We start from the raw sequence: 20,177 nt of genomic DNA, 5'->3' as shown, positions 1-20,177 counted from the left end.
TAAAATTAAGCAGAACTGGTTTCAAATCTTGGCTTTTTAAGATACTGTCTTTCTATCTGTAAGGGAGCTCCTGACTTTTTTTTTTTTTAAGGCAGGGTTACAGAAAGAGAGAGAGAGAAGAGAAAAAAGAGAGAGAGAGATAGCTTCCATCCACTGGTTCATTCCCAAAATGGCTGCAATGGCCGTGGCTGGGCTGATCCGAAGGCAAGGAGCTTCTTCCTGGTCTCCCACATGGGTGCAAGGGCCCAAGGAGTTGAACCATTTTCCACTGCCTTTTCAAGCACATTATCAGGGAGCTGGATCAGAAGTGGAGCAGCTGGGACTCAAACTGGCACCAGTATCGGATACTGGAAATGCAGACAGCGGCTGAACTTTCTACACCACAGTGTGGGCCCTGCTACTGACCTTTCAAACCCTATTTTATGCAAATAATAACATCTTTCTCATAAGATTACATTACAATTTTAAAAGATAATACATAGGAAGTCATTAACACGGTGCCTCATACAGAATAAAAAACATTACATTTAGTAATAATAATGACTTTTTTTGTCCTCTATGAAATTTAGTGTAGGATGCTTGTTGCACATTAGAATAAAATGCCTGCAAATTAATTACCAAAGCCAGCCGTCTTTACTTGTTTAAATGGCTGCCCAAATGCCTTCCCGGAGTTTGACTTTCACCATCAGGCAAAAGAATAAGTAGGTTGATTATTTGTTCAGCAAAAAGTAAGTCATAGAGAGACCTACTCATTTTAACCACTAAAGAAATTGTTAAGCAGTTACTCAAAGAATAACGCAAGGGAGGGTTTCTGGCTTCTTGAGGTCTGGAAAAATTTGCCAGCACCTGATCCAGCTTCACGCTGGAACCAGCAGCCTCCATGCTGTCTGCTTTGCCTTGGCAAAGCTTGTGTGCATCTATTGAAACAACATGCTGACATACAGCTCTGCTGTCACTGCAGCCACCCCTCATGCAATCTCTCCAAGAAGCGCTCTACGTATTCGTCCCAACTTCCAAGAAGAGGTTGGGTAGAGATAAAGACCAGTTTCTGCATGGCCTGCACTGTGGCCTCAGTGGGGGTCTTTCCCACTATTTCCTATGTGAGCTTGAGAAAATTCCAGCTTGCCACTAACAATTCAGCTTGTTATCAGAAAAAAAACATGAAATCCTACAAGGAAATCTTAGTAGACTGTCAGATTTAAAACGGATGTGTAAAACTGGGATACATTGCCAAATAACAAGCAAAGGAATATTTCCATGGTTCAAAGTTAAAGAGGGACAGAGAATTTGTGGTCAGAACACAAAACCATTAGTGGAATGATAGCATTTCTTTCAAAAGCAAGCACCTCCTCCTTCCTCTCATTTCTTACTTGATTTGTGACTTGATGCTAATTATTTAGACTTTGTGGGCTTCAAGGATTTCCTCTGCAGATGGAAAATGAATTTATTTTGCAGAGACATTTTGGTTGTTCTGCAGTGTGAGCCATGCCCTGTACACAGCGTATTGTATTGAATGGGTTTTTCCTGCACACGATTTTACATCCAGGATAGTGGATGTAAAGTGAGCTGCTTAGTCAGTGGGAGATCTTTAACAGATTCATATAGAGCATATCACAGCACCCATTGTTCTGCCCAATGGGTGAAATAATTTCATCTTGAACCTCACTTATGAACACCAATGCAAAAATATGAAATATCCATGTTGTGGAAAATGACAGAATTTCCTTCCTTTTTAAAGGGTGTATAGTATTCCATAATATATGCACATCACATTTTTATTCAAATTTAATGAAAGTGCATTTATAAAATATTTGTCATGATGTCGCTCCCCCTCTTCATGGAGGAATGACACTAAACACTGCCTAGGCTTCGTATCCGAGTCACGGCACCATTATGTCGCTCCCCTTCTTCATGGAGGAATGACACAGGACCCTGCGCTGTTCTTTTGTCTGCTCGGCCCTTCCGGGTTTGCTGCTGGTTCTTCCCGGGTTGGCTACCGTCCCTTCCACCTCCGTGGAAGGGCAGTTCCCCCTGCCACCTTCCCCACTTCCGCGGGGGAGTGGCACACCGCCGGCCGGCTCTCTCGGGGGCTGCACAGGTGTTCCTTCAGATAGATGTTCCCCTTAGATGTTCCTGGTGCTTGTTGTCTCTCTCCTCCTTTATAGTCCTCTTCCACCAATCCCAACTCTGCTACCCACACGCCGAGTACGCTGCTCTCCTCCAATCAGGAGCAGGTCCTACAGTTTATTGGTTGAACTGGAGGCAGCTGTGTAGAAGCTGTTTCTCCCTTCTCAGCGCCATATTGTGGGAGAGCAGATGCATAGAATAAGTCTTAATTCCAGTAACTTAGTCTAGTCCGAGTTGCTCCCCACATCATGATTCCTTATATGACTTGAAATATATATCACATTCTCCAGTAATTCTGAATATATATACATATGCATACATTTCATCAAATTTTAAAATCTTTCATGTATTCCTTTTTTAAAACTTTTATTTAATGAATATAAATTTCCAAAGTACAGCTTATGGAGTACAATGGCTTCCCCCCCATACCTTCCCTCCCACCCGCAACCCTCCCCTTTCCCTCTCCCTCCCCCCTTCCATTCATATCAAGATTCATTTTCAATTCTCTTTATATACATCAGTTTAGTATATATTAAGTAAAGATTTCAACAGTTTGTATCCACATAGAAACACAAAGTGAAAAATACTGTTTGAGTACTAGCTATAGCATTAAATCACACTGTACAGCACATTAAGGACAGAGATCCTACATGAGGAGTAAGTGCACAGTGACTCCTGTTGTTGACTTAACAAATTGACACTCTTGTTTATAGCATCAGTAATCATCCTAGGCTCTTGTCATGAGTTGCAAGGCTATGGAAGCCTTTTGAGTTCACCGACTCTGATCATATTTAGGCAAGGTCGTAGTCAGAATGGAAGTTCTCTCCTCCCTTCAGAGAAAGGTACCTCCTTCTTTGATGACCTGTTCTTTCCACTGGGATCTCACTCGCAGAGATCTTTCATTTAGGTCTTTCATTTAGGTCATTTTTTTGACAGAGTGTTATTTTTGTCTGCTAGATTGCCTAAGTGGACAATTAGAAGTTTTGCTTTGTTTTCTAACCTAGAAACCTTTTATGTAAGGTATACAAACTTCATGTATTTCATATATACAAATTTAGGAACTCAATGACCCCTCCCTCCCGTCCACATTCACAACCTCCTTACTCTTCCCTCTCCTATTTCCATTCTTATTTTTTACAAAGATCTATTTTCAATTAACTTTATATCCATAAGTTTAACCCTCCACTATGTAAAGAGTTCAACAAATAGTATGAAAAAAAAAAACTGTTCTTCAACACTAGAGACATGTTCAAAATCATGGCATTTTAAAATGTCAATTTCACTTCTATAGGTTACTTTTTAGGTACTCTATTTTTTATTATATTTTTGTTTAATTTATTTCTCTTCAGACTATCTCCTTACAATTTCCAGAGAGAAAATACAAAACAAGAAACATGCTGGTTTCAGATACATCAACAGAGCCCTGGAGTTGAAGGCACTGAGGTACCACCAGTGTGACTCTGGAGCACTGTTGTATGCCTGAGGAGTGAGAGGGGTTTCTCATTTCCTCCCTCCACAATATTCTCAGCGTGTGTCACTGCTCCCGCTGTTTGACACATATCCCGTGCAGAAGGTAAGGCGCCTGGAAGTCATGCTGACAGTTGGAATAGGCGGTGCCCAGGCCCATGCTAGAGCCAAAGGCTAAAGGGCACGATTTTCTTTTTAAAGAAGATAAGTGAGAAAACAACTCCTAATCCAAAACCAGTACCCATCTACATGATGGTATCCGCCATGCATAGGTCCCACTTCCTGCTGATGTCTGACCCTGACATGTTCTCCAACTGTGGCTCCTTAGGGTACTCTATTGGTTACCACAGATCAGGGAGGACGCATGGTATTTGTCTTTTGGGGACTGTCTTATTTCACTAAGTATAATGATTTTCAGTTGCATCCCTAGTGTTGCAAATGATAGGATTTCATTTTTTTTTTACTGCTCTGTAGTATTCCATGGTGTACATATATCATAATTTCTTTACCTAGCCTTCAGTTGATGGACATCTGGGTTGATTGCATGTCTTAGCTATTGTGAATTGTGCTACGATAAACATGGGGGTACAGATAATTCTTTCATATGCTGGTTTCATTTCCTTTGGGTAGATTCCTAGAAATGGGATGGCTAGGTCATATGGTAGGTATATATTCAGATTTCTCCATCCTGTCTTCCACAGTTGCTGGACCAATTTACACTCCCAACAGTGGACTATAGTACCTTTTTTCCTACATCCCCACCAGCATTTGTTGTTTGTTGACTTCTCTATGAAAGCCATTCTAACTGGGGTGAGGTGAAATCTCATTGTGGTTTTGATTTGCATTTCCCTGATGGCTGGTCCTCCTGAGCATTTTTTCATGTGTCTGTTGGCCATTTGAATTTCCTCTTTTGAAAAATGCCTGTTTTAGTCCTGTGTGCATTTGTTAACTGGATTGTTTGTTTTGTGGTTGTTGAGTTTCTTGAATTCTTTATAGATTCTGGATATTTGTCCTTTTTCAATTGAATAGTTTGCAAATATTTTCTCCCATTCTGTCAGTTGCCTCTTCACTTTGCTGAGTGTTTCTTTTGCAGTGAGGAAGCTCCTCAATTTGGTGTAATCCCATTTGTCAATTTTGGCTTTGATTGCCTGTTCTTGTGAGGTCTTTTCCAAGAAGTCTTTGGCTATGCCAGTTTCCCCCAATGTTCTCTCGTAATTTGATGATACCAGGTCATAGATTTAAGTCATTGATCCATTTTGAGTGGATTTTAGTAAAAGATATAAGGTAGGGATCTTGCTCTATACTTCTGTGCATGGAGATCCAGTTTTTCCCGCACCATTTGTTGAAGAGACTGTCCTTGCTCCAGGGATTGATTTTAGCTCCTTTGTCAAAGATAAGTTGGTTGTAGATGTGTGTATTCATTTCTGGAGTTTATTCTGTTCCATTGGTCTACACATCTTTTTTTGTGCCAGTACCAGTCTGTTTTGATGATAAATGCCCTGTAGTATGTCTGAAATTGGGTACTGTGATGCCTTCAGCTTTGTTTTTGTTGTATAAGATTGCTTTAGCTACTCAAGGTCTCCTGTGTTTCCATATGAATTTTTGCATCACTTTTTTTAGATCTGCGAGGAATGTTGTTGTTATTTTAATTGGGATTGCACTGAATCTGTAAATTGCTTTCTATAGTATGATTAAGTTTTTGCTCTCAGTCTTCTTTTTGTTCCTTCATAGATAATTTGTCTTTGGGAGATAGGAAGGGGGATCTGGATGTTTAAGTTTTATTTTTTTTTATTTTTGGTCACTGGTTTTCAGTAGTTTGATGATGTGCTTTTGGATGGTTTTGTTTATTTTTATTCTTGGTGTTCATTGAGCATCTTACATCTATGAATTTATAATTTTCATAAAAGTTAAATTAGTTTTGAGAACTATGTCTTCAAATATATTATCTAATTCTGTGCATATTAACTTTCTGACATTGTTCCGCAGGTTGTTGATTCTCTAAATAATTTCCATTCTGTGCTTCATTTTGGCTGGCCTTCTACTATATTTCTGAGTTCACTGATCATTTTTTATTATTGTTATTTAATCTTTTGTTAATTGCTCCCAATATTTTTTTCATTGTGACTATTTCCAGAAATTTCACTTAAATCTTTTTTATATCCTCCAACTAATCTCTTAGTTATGTTCATGTTTTCCTCCATCTTCTTGAATATAAAGTTTATTTATAACATTTTATATTCTTGTCTTCCAATTCCATCATCTTCGCCTCTTGTGTGTGTCTGCTTCTACTTGGTAATTCTTCTAATTATATATCCCTTCCTTTTTACATTTCTGATAGTTTTATTGAATGCTAGATATTAAGCATTTTACATTGTTTGGTATGATACTTTTTTCTTTTTGTGTGTTTTTCAAGTAGTTTTGGACTTTACTTTGGCAACCAGTTAAGTTCTTAGAAATTGATTTGATTCTTTTGAGATCTGACTTAATGTTTTAAAATCATCACTTCAGAGCAGGCTTTAATCTAGGAATAATGCAGACCTTACTATGTGATGCCATTCTGAGTGTTCTATGCAATGACCAAAGTATTTTTATTCCTTTGCATTCTGGCTGATGGGAATACAAACTGTCCCCAGCTTTGTATGAGTAATTTTCAACCTCCTGGATGCCTTTGTGGGTTTCTTTTGATGTCTCTGAAAATATGTGCTCTCTAAAAACTCAAGAATATTCCTCTGGAAATCTTTGATTTCTCTCTGCTCAACTGAGTCTAATCAGCTCTAACTTCTTCCTTGAACTATTGCCTACAATTACAGCCTCTATCGATAGTCTGGAAATTTGTAGGGTTACTTCACTTGTTTTACTTTTATCAGGGAACACAGTCATCTCCACCTGTTGTCCAAAGTCTAAAAGCCATTGTTTCAAATATTTTGCCATCTGGTACACTGCCTGTTTTATGAATGTCTGTTTTTCACTTCCCACATCAAGCATTGTTGTTTTATCCTGCAAATTCCAGTTGCACCTTTGTTCTTCATTCATTCATTGTTTAGACATCATTGATGTTCTGTGTGCTGGAAACTGTGGGAAGCGCTAGGGAAGCGGGGTAAGTGAGGCATAGTTATTATCCTGGAGAGCTATTTCAGCATGTGGGAAACAAACTTTTAAAATGATAATAGGGATACAAGGCTACAATGTGCACCGTGTCTGCTATCATGAGAGGATGAGTGATATGTCATGGGAAACCAGGAGAGGAAGGAATTAATCATAACTGGAATGGGCTAGAGGCAGGGAAGAGTGGATAAGGAAAATTTGACAAAGGAAGTGATTTAACTGATGCACACTCAATAATTTGTGTCTCACAAGAAACAGCAAAACAATTTTGTGGCCTATGGATTATGAAATTCTTAATGATCCTAACTATCTTGAACACTTAAAACTCATATAATAAGAATATAAGGTTTCATCTTCACTTCATACTTAAATATGGGAGAAGACAACAGTTGGGAGACAAAATACTACAGCAAATTTGAGAGCTGTAGTGAATAAGACCAGAGAAGTTTTGTTTGCTTACCCTGTGCTACACTTGATCTTAGCCAAAAGGCCAAGGAAGTGATACCCTTTGTATGATAATTCCACTTAATCGTTATGACAAATCTATGAGATGGTGGCACGATTACCAGGTCTGTTTTATAGGTGAGGTTAAGTAGATTGCCATAAGCTATGCCTATAATTTGTCTTAGAGTCAGGACTCAAGTTGAGCAGATGGGTTCCCAGAATTGTGCCCTTAGCTTCTATATTAACTATTTTGCTCTCTGAGTTCAATAACTAGTTATATCTTCCTTCACAGATATCTGGTAAAATTCCTTTAAAACAATATAATCAAACAAATATATTTATGTAATTGGCCATATAAACACCAAACTCAAATGGAGAGATATAATATATTGAATCATAATCCTATTCCTTATTTATGCTTTATGGAGTGGATTTCCTTTTAGAAATATTCATGAGAGAAGAGCTGAATATATGATATGTGAATAAACAAAGGATTTCAAATGGGATAAGTGATATTTTTATCAAACTGATAAATATGAAAACAATATTTATAACTAATTTTGCAAAGATACAGGGAGAGATACTTTTTTAATATTTATTATTTGAGAGGCAGAGTTACAGAGAGAGAGAAGTAGATACAGATCTTTCATCCTCTGGTTCACTCCCCAAATGGCTGGGCCAATCTAAAGCTAGGAGTCAGGAGCTTCTGGGTCTCCCATACCAGTGCAGGGACCCAAGCACCTAGGCCATCTTCTACTGCTTTCTAGGCCATCAGCAGGGAGCTGGATCGGAAGTGGAGCAGCCAGGGTTCAAACTGGTGCCTGTAGGGGATGCCAACACCTGCAGTCAGAGGCTTAACCTACTATACCGGCCGCAGGAGATACTTTTTATGAATATATGATGTGATAAAAATTGATAATTGTTGAAGGCTAACTTGGAAATTTACAGGTAAAGGCTTAAAATTCTATTTCCTTTGACATTATAATTTATCTCTTAGGAATATATCCTAAACAATCAAAAGTACACATAAAAATCATAAAGTAGAAAGTTCATGGTAGTATTACTTAAAACAGAGTAATTATAAATTTAAAAGTATGAAAACTAGAGAATTGGTTAATTTAATGCTATATAGTACTTTTACTTGGTAAGTACAATATAGTGGGAAAATACATTATTCAACAATATAGTGGAGCTGGCGCTGTGGTGTAGTGGGTAAAGCCACCACCTGCAGTTCCAGCATCCCATATGGACGGCTGTTCAAGTCTGGCTGTTCCACCTCCAATCTAGCTCTCTGCTATGGCCTGGGAAACCAGTAGAAGATGGCTCAAGTCCTTGGGCCCCTGCACCCATGTGGGAGATCTGGAAGAAGCTCCTGGCTTCAGATTGGCCCAGCTCCGGCCATTGTGGCTGTTTGGCTAGTGAACCAGCAGATGGAAGACTTTCTTTCTCTCTCTCTCTCTCTCTCTCTCTCTCTCTCTCTCTCTCTCTCTTTCTCTCTCTCTGCCTTTGCCTTTCTAACTCTGCCTTTCAAATAAATAAATAAATCTTCAAGATCATATGTAGTAACTTATGCATAATTTCTATTCTATATTGACATACACATACACGAACAATAAGAATGGTTATCAATAGCTCATATGACTATATGTCCCGTGTACTCATTTGTTCTCTTGTATTGTCTAAAACTACAATCATGAATGTAAATTCTTTTTATAATCAGAAGCACACACACCAAAAATAACATAAATAAAATAAATCCAAAATCTGAAATCAGAGGTAAAATTTTTGAACTTACAATGATAGGACATATGTGGAAAAAAGCAAGGAGTGAATTCCACAATGTTCTGTTTAATTTTGTCATCAGTTGGGATCACATAGTTAATTCAGATAGTGTATTTCCCTTCTCACCAGTGAGAACAAATTGCCCTTAAAAGACTGCAAAGCATTCAAGGGAAAACCTAGTGAGACTTGTCCAAGGAGTAGCCGACAGAGCTCCTAATCTTATCCTCCAGGTCAATTTGACTTGGGTGATGCGCACAAAGGGTGTGTTTTGTTTTATCCATCTGGGGCAACCTTGAACAATCTTTTGTTGCTTATCTGTAAAATTCTTGTATATTTCCAGAAAGGTCCTTAAAATTAATTAGTAGCCGTCTTTACAGCATATGTATCTCAAAAGGTTTTGTGACCATTCATATTTTGAAAAATGTAATTTCCAATCTGTGAGAAATTTGCCCCTGATTACCTAAAACACACCTTTTGGGGCCAAGTTACTATATATTTATGGTGTAAGGATAAATGAAAACGTAGTGTCATGGAATGAGTAAATTCTGACTATAATTTGACCACTGTAGAGCATTTCCCATGACTCATTAAAAGTAGTTGATCTGGTGTTTCCTAGACCTAGGTCACTTATATTCTTCCCTGAATAAATGTTTTATTAACCATTTGATAGAGCCTGTTTATTTCTGTTGACATCAGTATTATTTGATTCTTGGATTTTCTTGGATAATTTATTAAATTTCTTTATACCTCTGTGAATGCATCTATGTAGATGGTTAAGCATCTTTTTTTGGTAAAGATTCTGTATATTTATTTGAGAGGTAGAGTAACAGACAGAGAGGGAGAGACAGAGAAAGGTCTTCTATCTGCTGGTTCACTCCCCAACTGGCCACACAGCCAAAACTGAGCCAATCCAAAGCCAGGAGCCAGGAGCTTTTTCTGGGTCTCCCACATGGGGACCGGGGCCCAAGCAATTGGTACAACTTTTGCTGCTTTGCCAGACCATATCAGAGAGCTGGATCAGAGGAGGAACAGCTGGGACATGGGATCCATGTCCATATGGGATGCCAGCTCCACAGGCAGAGGTTTAGCCTACTAAGTAAACCACAGCGCTGGCCTCAGTTAAACATCTTGATTTAAATGTTCAGTTAATCTCGTGAAAGTTTCATTCACACAATCCCAGACATTCTGGTACTTGATATTTATTGATATTAAATGATGAGGTTTTTATCTGATGGTTCCTGTTTCCTTCGCTACCAGTCCTGTTTGGGAAGTAACCATTTCAGAAATTGTGGAAAGAGAATTATAGCAGGATTACAGAGAACAAATGAGTCAATTGTCAGCTTTTGAATTCAAAATGTTATTTTGTCAAGTTGGTTAAAGAAAGGGGTTATGTGTATACCATAAACAATAGTTTTAGGAGAATGTTGCATGATTTAAGAGCTGACTTACCTGCCTTTGACTTGCAATATCTTCCTCAGGCTGAGAGAGAAAGCATACAAAGGAAGGATGGAGTCAGATAATGGAATAGGTAGGAGCGATAATAGTAAACCAGCGTTTTGTGCTCTCCAAGCCATTCTGACAATCACAAGAATTCTGATGTTTTGTTTTTTCAAATCTCATCAAAATAAAAAAAGACAGTAAGGTATATTTATAACTTTATGGGCTGTGTTATTGAGTATATTCTGGGTAGGAGAGATGAGAATCACATCTAACACTTAAGAATTTTCATGTCTGTTGACTGCAAGAATTTTCCAGTCTAGCTTTTGTTTCATGCATTTCCATTCTTGTTTCTTCACCACTCTATACATATTCTTAGTGCCAGACACTGTAGGGTACATTTATACTGCAGTGCACCTCACACTTTCATGTCATGATGGATGAGATGGTACAGTGGATCATGGGAGTACTGCCGGAAGGTCATTTGTGAAATCCAGAAATAACTACATGGAAGTGACCATGAATTATATAAATACTGATCTAAATATATCACTAATTCAACCTCCTTTTTTCTGGTTATTGAAAGTGTCCATAGCTTCTCTAAAGCTTCTTGATAATAGAAGAAGTGCGAATAAAAGGGATAGGGAATTGGTAAGAGGCAGTGGCTTCTGCCAATTTTGATTAAACTATCTTAGCTTTATACATTTTATAAAAACAACGAGTAGGTGAGTACATTGCTGGAGCTGTTCTCAGGGTCTGGAATTGGACCAGTATAAATGTGAGAAATATGAAGTCTGATATTTGTAAGCTTCATGGTAAATTTATCTCTGGAAATGCCCTGGACTGCTAGATAGATGATCCATGATCCTGGTACATCTTAAACGGACTGAACAGAGACCACACACCTTCTCTGAGTTACTATGCAAACCTCATGAACATAGACACCACAGCAGAGAAAAAAATTCTCTAATAACATAGGAGTGCATGTGTAAGTCTTCTTGGGAAAAATTGGCAAAGAATATTATAAACATGATCTTAAAATATGACTGACTTTGCAAAGTGGAACAGAGGGACCTAGGTTAGTAAACAAGTCATAGTCTATGGGAATTTTACCATAAAGTGCTATACATTTTTGAAGTTTAGAAATAGTCTTCTATTCACTTGTGAATAGCTTTAGTAAATAAAGGACACCATTTGTATTTTATTGTATTCTGAGAGAAAAATTCTCTTTGCCGCAGTCATATATAGAAATATTGCTAAGACATGTATGAGAGTCTGCTCTTGAACAATCTCCAGGGTTGCCAATGGCTCTGAAAAGCATACCCAGAGGAATGTGTGATGCTTTCTCCACATTAAATTGATCCCTTTACAGTTTATTCAGAAGTTAAGAACCAGCCATTCCATTTAGGCTTAAAGGGACTTACGTGCCCTCCAGAATTTTTTGCACAATCAAAACTAAGTAGAACATGCTCCTCAAATGAATGCTGTGAACCACATTTTCCCAATAGTCCTGCCTCAGGAACACAGCTTCCATATTACAAATTATTATTACACCACAAATGCATCTTATCAGTGAGTTATTTCTAGAAGACATGTGAAAATAGAGGCAAATTGGTTACCACTTGGAACAACAGAAGCTCAACACATGAAAAAACAGACTGTAAATAGAGACACATAGGAAAAGCTGACTGAAATTAAATCAAAACAAGAAGGTTACAAAACCTTGGAGTAGTGTGGAAAAAATGTGGCTATGTGAAATATATAGACAACATGTTAGACATTACATTAATTGTTGTGATTTAGTAATGTTCGCAACTTGCTTTACTGTGTGTCTTAAGCTAAGCAATTTTTAGAGAGCAGGATAAAAATCAAAAGGAGTTAGGTATTATTTTTCAATGATTCCTTTTTATACATCAATTCTAACCCTGCTGATAATGGAAAGTGAGAATCATTTTCTTACTAACAAGGAAACAGAGGCTAAAAAGAGACTAGCAGCAAGTTATGAGGGTTCACCATGTGTACAAATCACTTGTGCTATAAAATTCATATTGCAGGTCTTGATATATGAGATACTTCAGACAGTTCATTTAACATTGAACTAGAAGATAAATTTATTTTGGTGCAAAAATTTTTGAAAACCATGCATAATTTCTTCATAATAGGCATTATCATGAGCTTTTTGAAGGCTCTTCATATATGACATTACTTTTCTGGTTTCAATGATTCTTTATTATCCATTTTGTAGTCTGATAAGCACAACCAAAAACTGAGCTCACATCGCATCCCAGATCTTTGAGCTTTTAGCTTCCGTTCCCATTGTTCCATACATTTTTGAAATATCTAGGCTCTCCAGAGGATTATTAGAAAGTGAAACTATACAAACATACACACCTACATGCATATATGTATATGAATGCACACACATACATGCACTATTAGAATGAACTGTGGGTAACACAATTAGGCAGGAACTGAGGAGAAATTCAATCATGTAAGATGTGAACTTCACTAGGTAAGGGTTGTATGTCTGTAGCTTTTTTCCCTGCAGTCAGTCCCCATTTACACAACTTGGACCAGCAGAAAGCAGCACGGTGGCTTGAGGTTTCAGAGAATTTGGAGACAGAATGGCAACATTTTGGAGGAGAAGGACCAGAAAGGGAGTAGCTCCAAGTTTTGTATAATTGGAAACTTCAAAAAGTTTATGGAAATTTGGGATTATCTTTGAATTCAATTTTTCCATGAACATTTTAAAGCTCCCTCATATAATCTCTTTTTTCCACAGTGTTCAGCCAATATTTTGTGAGCACCTGCGTGTGTCAGATACTATTATAGGCAAGAGAGATACAGTGCAGTGAACGAGACAATTAGGTTTCCCTGTCTTGGTACAGTTTATGCTCTCACCTGTAGATTGCAAGTGGGATTGGGAGTTGGAAGGGGTATATGTGCTGGGAAATATAGGACAATAACCAAGCAACAATCAGGTGGAGAAGATCAGGGCTTTCCAGTCTCAAAATAAAGAGATGCTCTAGCCCCTTGTAAGTCAGCCACCTCTGCTGCCAAGAAGTGTTTCCTCTGCAGATAGCCAGTTGCCCCTGAACCCACATGAGCCTGAGAGCTTTGGGGGCCAGACAGGTTAGGCTATGACAAGATAAATGCTGCTCACAAGAACGCAAAGGAACAGGCAGCAGCCTGACCATCTTCACAGCCAGTTCAGGACTGTGTATAGAGAGGCTGGGCATTCCAAGGTGCTGTGACATCCATGTTTACATTGGTGAGACTGTCTTTCTGGCAGGGGCTAATGGTAATTTTCAGAGGTAAAAGGATGACCATTTCCTAGTTGATGGTACATCAAAGTGTAATTTATAGGCTCTGCCCCCTGCCCCTGCCCCCCAGCAAGGGATATGTGACTGGTAGATACACAAACCACAGAACAGTTGAAAGAATAGCAGGACTGGGCCAGGCACAATTCATTCGAGTAGTATTAAATTAATTTCCAAAAGTATGATACTTTGCCCTCACAGCCCCAGTCATTCAGGTTCCATATGAGAGAGGTACAAAAAGTCCATTCCTGGGGCGGTGCTATGGCTCATCAGGGTAAAGCTGCAGTCTACAGTGCCATCATCCCTCATGGGCACTGACTGGAGTCTCGACCTCTGCTTCTGATCCAGCTCCTAGCCAATGTTCCTAGGAAAGCAGCAGAAGATGGCACAAGTCACTGAGTCCCTGTAGCCATGTGGGAGACCCACATGAAGCTCCTAGCTCCTGATTTCAGCCTGGCCCAGCCCCGACCATTGCAGCCATTTGGGGAGTGAACCAGCGGCTTGAAGTTCTCTCTCTGCCTCTGCCTCTCCCTCTCTGTAACTCTGCCTTTCAAATAAATAAATAAACTTTTTTTTAAAAAAGTGTCCTTTCCTAATATTTTTAACCTGATGGAGTGGGCATACTTGAATTGGAAACTTCCTCAGCCAGAGGTAGCAAAAGGTCAGCCCACTTGTGTGTGTGTGTGTGTGTTTGTGTGTGTGTGTGTGTTTCTTTTTGGTTCTTTATTCAAATAGTAACTTATTTAAATTTAGACTAATTGCAACAATTAAAATCAGAGGCTCTCACAAGAAATTTCAGATAACTCATATAAAATGGACCCACCTTTCTCTATGAGAGGAATTTTTTTAACATGATTTCCACATTTGAAAGAGAGATTTTTGAACTGCCCCCAGTAGCCAGGGCTGGGCCAGGACAAAGCTAGGAGCCTGGCCTCCCATGAATGTGTCAGGGGCCCCTGTCCTTGAACCATCAACTGCTGCCTCCCAGGATGCACATTAGCAGAAAATTGGATCAAAAGTGGAGGTAGGATTAGAACCCAGGGTTCTTTTCTTTTTTACAAGATTTTGTTGGATATATTTTTGTTTGTATTTATTGTATAAATACAACATTAAGAACATAGTCATTCTTCCCACCATATTTGCCTACCCACCCACTCTCTCACCCTTCTTTCTCTTCCTTCTCCTGTTCCCTGTCTTGTTTTTTACTAAGATCTATTTTCATCTAACTTTATATGCAAAGGATTAACTCTATTTTAGGTAAAGAGTTCAATGCTTTGTATGAGAAATAAAAATGAAAACAAAAATGCAAAAAAACCCTTTTCCTCAACAGTCCAAACAAGGACTGTTCAAGGGTACGTATCTGGAAGGTAATTTCTCTTTTTTTTTCTTTTTCTTCTTTTTTCTTCTCCCTCTTTTCCCCCTTCCATCCTTTTAGAAACTTATTATCTTTAAAGAAGAACCAAAGAATGATACAACTTTTGCAAGCACTTAGACATAACTATAAATTATGAGACCTAAGAATAGCCTCCACTTAATACACTAAAGGGAAGTAAATCTTTGAGAACAAGTTTTAGCATTAAATCTCATAATACAACTCTTTGAGGACAGAGATCCTGCATGGAAAGTTAGTGCACAATGACTCTTGTTGTTTATTTAACAATTTTAACACTCTTATGTATGATGTCAGTGATCAACAGAAGCTCTTGACGTGAGCAACTTGGGCAATGGAAACCTTTTGGATCCACTAACTCAACAAGGCCATAAACAAAGTAGAACTTTCCTCCTGTCAGAGAAAAGTACATCCGTCTTTGTTGACCACTTCATTCCACTGGGATCTCATGCACAGTGGTATCTCATGCACAACATTTTTTTGCCACAGTATCTTGGCTTTCCATCCCTGAAATGCTCCCCTGGGATTTTCTGCCAGACCAGAATGACTTAAGGGCTTATTCCAGTCAGAGTGCTTACTTAAGGGGATTGCCATTATATGAGTCTGCTGTATGGACTGCTTCCCATGTTGGAGCATTCACTCCTTTTTAATTCTGTCTATTATTATTACCAACCACTTGGTCCTACTTATATGGTCACTTTAATGCTTGATCCTATCAATATGATCAATTTACCACTTAATCCTATCCATATTATCTCTATAACACTTAAATGCTATTTTTACCACCCAGCTTAATGGGATTTGGGGTACCATGGCAAGTTTTTAAACTGTGCCCTTAGAAGTAAGTCCATAGGAATGTATGCAGAACTCTACTGCTTTGCAGTTACAAACTTCATACTTTTCACAATTACATCTTTAGGATCATGGTAATTCTTCCCACCATACCCACCCTCATCCCCACACTCCCACCCCCGCTTCCTCTTCCTTTCTTATTCTTTTATTTTATACTAATATCTATTTTCAGTTAACTTTATGCACATATGGTTAACTCTATATTAAGCAAGAGTTAAGCGATTAGTTTGAAAGAAAAAAAGATAAATAATAAAGGAACAGAGAAGAGAAACAAAAATTAAAAAAAAAACACAAAACTGTTCCTCAACAGTCCAGGGCTGTTCAAAGTCATTGCTTCTCAAAGTATCACTTTCACTTCTACAAGTTGCCTTTTATGTACCCAATAGTTATCACAGGTCAGGAAGAACATATAGAATTTGTTGCTTTGGGACTGGCTCATTCATTAAGCATGATGTTTTCCAGTTTCATCCATTTTTGTTTCAAATAACCGGATTTCATTTTTTTTATTGCTGTGTAGTACACCATGGAATACTACACAGCAGTAAAAAAAAGTTTCTTTATCCAATCTTTAGTTGATGGGCATTTGGCTTGATTCCATGTCTTTGTTATTGTGAATTGAGCTGTGACAAACATGGAGGTACAGATAGCTCTTTCATATACTGATATCATTTACCTAGAGTAGATTCCCAGGAGTGGGATAGCTGTGCCATTTAGTAAGTCTATATTCAGATTTCGGAGGTATCTTCATACTGTCTTCCATAGAGGCTTTACCAGTTTACATTCCCACCAACAGTGGAGTAGAGTACCTCTTTCTCTACATCTTTGCCAGCATTTCTTGTTGATTTCTGTGTGGAAGCCATTCTAATGGGGGTAAAGTGAAACCTCATTATAGTTTTGATTTGCTTTTCTCTGACAGCTAGTGATCCTGAGCATTTTCACATGTGTTTGTTGGCCATTTTGATTTCTTCTTTTGAGAAATGTCTGTTTAAGTCCTTTTCCCATTTTTTAACTGGAATGTTTGTTTTGTTGTTGTTGAGTTTCTTGATCTCTTTATATATTCTGTTTATTAATCCTTCATCAGTTGTATAGTTTGCGAATAATTTCTCTGATTCTATCAGTTGCCACTTCAATTTGCTGATTGTTTCTTTTACAGTGTAGAAGCTTCTCAATTAGAAGGAATCATATTTGTCAATTTTGGCTTTGATTGCCTATGCCTCTGGGGTATTTTTCAAGAACACTTTGTTTATGCTGATGTCTTGTAGTGTTTTCCCAATATTCTCAAATAATTTGATGATATAGTGTCATAGATTTATGTCTTTGATCCATTTTGAGTTGGTTTTCATGTAAGGTGTAAGGAATGGGTTTGCCTCATACTTCTGCATGTGGCAATCCAGTTTTCCCAGTACCATTTGTTAAAGAGACAATCCTTGCTTCCGGGATTGATTTTAGCTCCCTTGATCAAATAGAAGTTGGTTATAGATGCTGGGATTGATTTCGGCATTTCTATTCTGTTCCATTGGTCTTTCCATCTGTTTTTATTCCAGTACCAGGCTGTTTTGATTATAACTGCCCTGTAGTGTGTCTTGAAATCTGGTATTGTGATACCTCCAACTTTGTCTTTGTTATATAAGTTTGCTTTAGCTATTTGGGGTCATTTATGTTTCCCTATGAATTTCAGCATCATTTTTTTCTATATCTGAGAAGTCTTTGGTGTATTGATTGGTATCACATTGAATCTGTGGATTGCCTTCGGTTCTATGGACATTTTGATGACCTTGAGTCTTCCAATCCTTGAGCATGGAAGATTTTTTTCCATTTTTTTTGTATCTTCTATTTTGTTCTTTAATGTTTTATAATTCTCATCATAGAGATCTTTGACATCCTTGGTTAAATTTATTCCAAGGTATTTGATTTTTTTTAGCTATTGTGAATGGGATTGATCTTAGGAGTTCTTTCTCAGCCATGACATTGTCTGTGTATACAAAGCCTGTTGATTTTTGTGTATTGATGTTATATCCTGCTACTTTACCAAACTCGTCTATGAGTTCCAGTTGTCTCTTAGTGGAGTTTTTTGGATCCCCTGTATTAGGATCATGTCATAGTTTGACTTCCTCCTGTCCAATTTGTATCCCTTTGGTTCCTTTTTCTTGTTTAATGGCTCTGGCTAAAACTTGCAGGACTATATTGAAAAGCAGTGGTGAGAGTGGGCATCCTTGTCCAGTTCCAAATCTCAGTGTGAATGCTTCCAACTTTTCCCCATTCAATAGGAAGCTGGCCATGGGTTTGTCATAAATTGCCTTGATTGTGTTGAGAAATTTCCTTCTGTTCCCAATTTGATTAAAATTTTCATCATGAAAGGGTGTTGTATTTTTTCCAATGCTTTCTCTATATCAATTGAGATAATCATATGGTTTTTGTTCTTTGATTCGTTACTGTGGTGTATCACGTTGATTGATTTGCAAATGTTGAACCACCCCTGCATAACAGGGATAAATCCCACTTGATCTGGGTGAATGATCTTTCTGATATATTGTTGGATTTGATTGGCTAGTATTTAGTTGATAATTTTTGTGTCTATGTTCATCAGGGAAATTGGTCTATAATTCTCTTTATTGTATTTTTTTCAGGTTTGGGAATTAGGGTGTTACAGACTTCATAGAAAGAATTTGGGAGGATTTCCTCCATTGCAATTGTTTTGAAAAGCTTGAGAAGAATTGGAGTTAGTTCTTTAAATGTTTTGTAGAATTCAGCAGTGAATTCATTTGTTCGTGGGCTTTTTATTGTTGGGAGGGTCTATATTACTAATTCAATTTGTCTTGGTTATTGGTCTATATAGGTTATCTATGTCTTCATGGCTCATTTTAGGTATGTTGTATGTGTCCAGGAATGTATCCATTTCATCTAGATTTCCTGTTTTGTTGTACAGCTCTTTGTAATAATTTCTGATGATTTATTTTATTTCTGTGGTGTCTGTTGTTACATTTCCTTTTCCATCTCAAATGTTATTAATTTGTGTCTTCTCCTTCCTTTTTTTTTGGATATTTGGGCCAATGATGTGTCAATTTTGTTTATTTTTTCAAAAAACAGCTCTTCCTTTTGCTGATTTTTATATTTTTTTTAATATTTTATTATTATATTTTTTATATTTTATTTCTTCTCTAATTTTAATTATTTCTTGTAATAGTTTTGGGTTTGGTTGGCTGTTATTTTTCTTGGTCCTTGAGATGCATTCATAGCTCATTTATTTGATACCTTTCTAATTTCTTGATGTAGGTGTCAATTGCTATAAATTTTCCTCTTAACTCCACTTGACAATATCCCATAAGTTTTGATATCCCATACATTTTTAATATGTTGTGTCGTCATCTTCATTTGTTTCCAGAAATTTTTTGATTTCTCTTTTGATTTCTTCAATGACCCACTGTTCATTAAGAAGCATGTTGTTCAGTCTCAATGTGTTTGCATATGTTCTAAGGATTCCCAAGTTGCTGATTTCCAGCTTCATTCCATTGTGGACCGAGAAGATACATGGTATGATTTTGATTTTTTTGAATTTGCTGAGACTTGCTTTATGGCCTAGCATGTGGTCAATCCTAGAAAAAGCTCCATGCACTAGTGAGAAGAATGTGTGTTCTGTGGCTGTAGTATGGAAAGCTCTGTAGATATCAGTTAGGTCCATTTGGTCTATAGTATCAATTATCTCTGTTGTTTCCTTGCTGATTTTCTGTGTGGTGGTCTGTCCATTGCTGAAACTGGAATATTGAAGTCCCCCATTAATACTGTATTTGAGTCTATGTCTCCCTTTAAATTCATTGACATTTCTTTTAAATAGCTAGATGCCCAGTAATTAGGTGCACATACATTTTTAATAGTCATATATTCCTGTTGAATTGATAGCTTAATCATTATATAGTGCCCTTTTTTGTTTCTATTAACAGTTTTTGTGTTAAAGTTAATTTTGTCCTGGGCCAGCAGTGTGGTGTAGCAGGTAAAGCCGTGGCCTGCAGTGCCAGCATCCCGTATGCGCATCAATTCAAGACCAGCTGCTCCATTTCCGATCTAGCTCTCTGCTCTAGCCTGGGAAAGCAGTAGAAGATGGCCCAAGTCCTTGGGCCCACGCACCCACATGGGAGACCCAGAGGAGGCTCCTGGCTCCTGGCTTTGGATCGGCATAGCTCCAGTCTTTGCAGCCATTTTGGGAGTGAACCAGTGGATGGAACACCTCTCTCTTTCTCTCTCTTCTCTTTCTCTCT

The 20,177-nt window shown here is 37.9% G+C and overlaps 1 protein-coding gene and 1 pseudogene across 33 annotated transcripts in view; one reads left to right on the top strand and one right to left on the bottom strand.

Moving 5' to 3' along the window:
- The window catches only part of FAM76B (family with sequence similarity 76 member B), a 330,098-nt gene that overhangs the window by 195,442 nt on the left and 114,479 nt on the right, over positions 1–20,177 (top strand). The gene's annotated exons all lie outside the window — the stretch shown is intronic.
- On the bottom strand, positions 3,661–4,070 carry LOC138847128 (MICOS complex subunit MIC10 pseudogene; annotated as a pseudogene).

Source organism: Oryctolagus cuniculus, chromosome 1, assembly GCF_964237555.1.
Source record: "Oryctolagus cuniculus chromosome 1, mOryCun1.1, whole genome shotgun sequence".
Classification (NCBI taxonomy): domain Eukaryota; kingdom Metazoa; phylum Chordata; class Mammalia; order Lagomorpha; family Leporidae; genus Oryctolagus; species Oryctolagus cuniculus.
The sequence above is the reverse complement of the archived record's forward strand: the minus strand, read 5'-3'. Positions and strand labels throughout refer to the sequence as shown.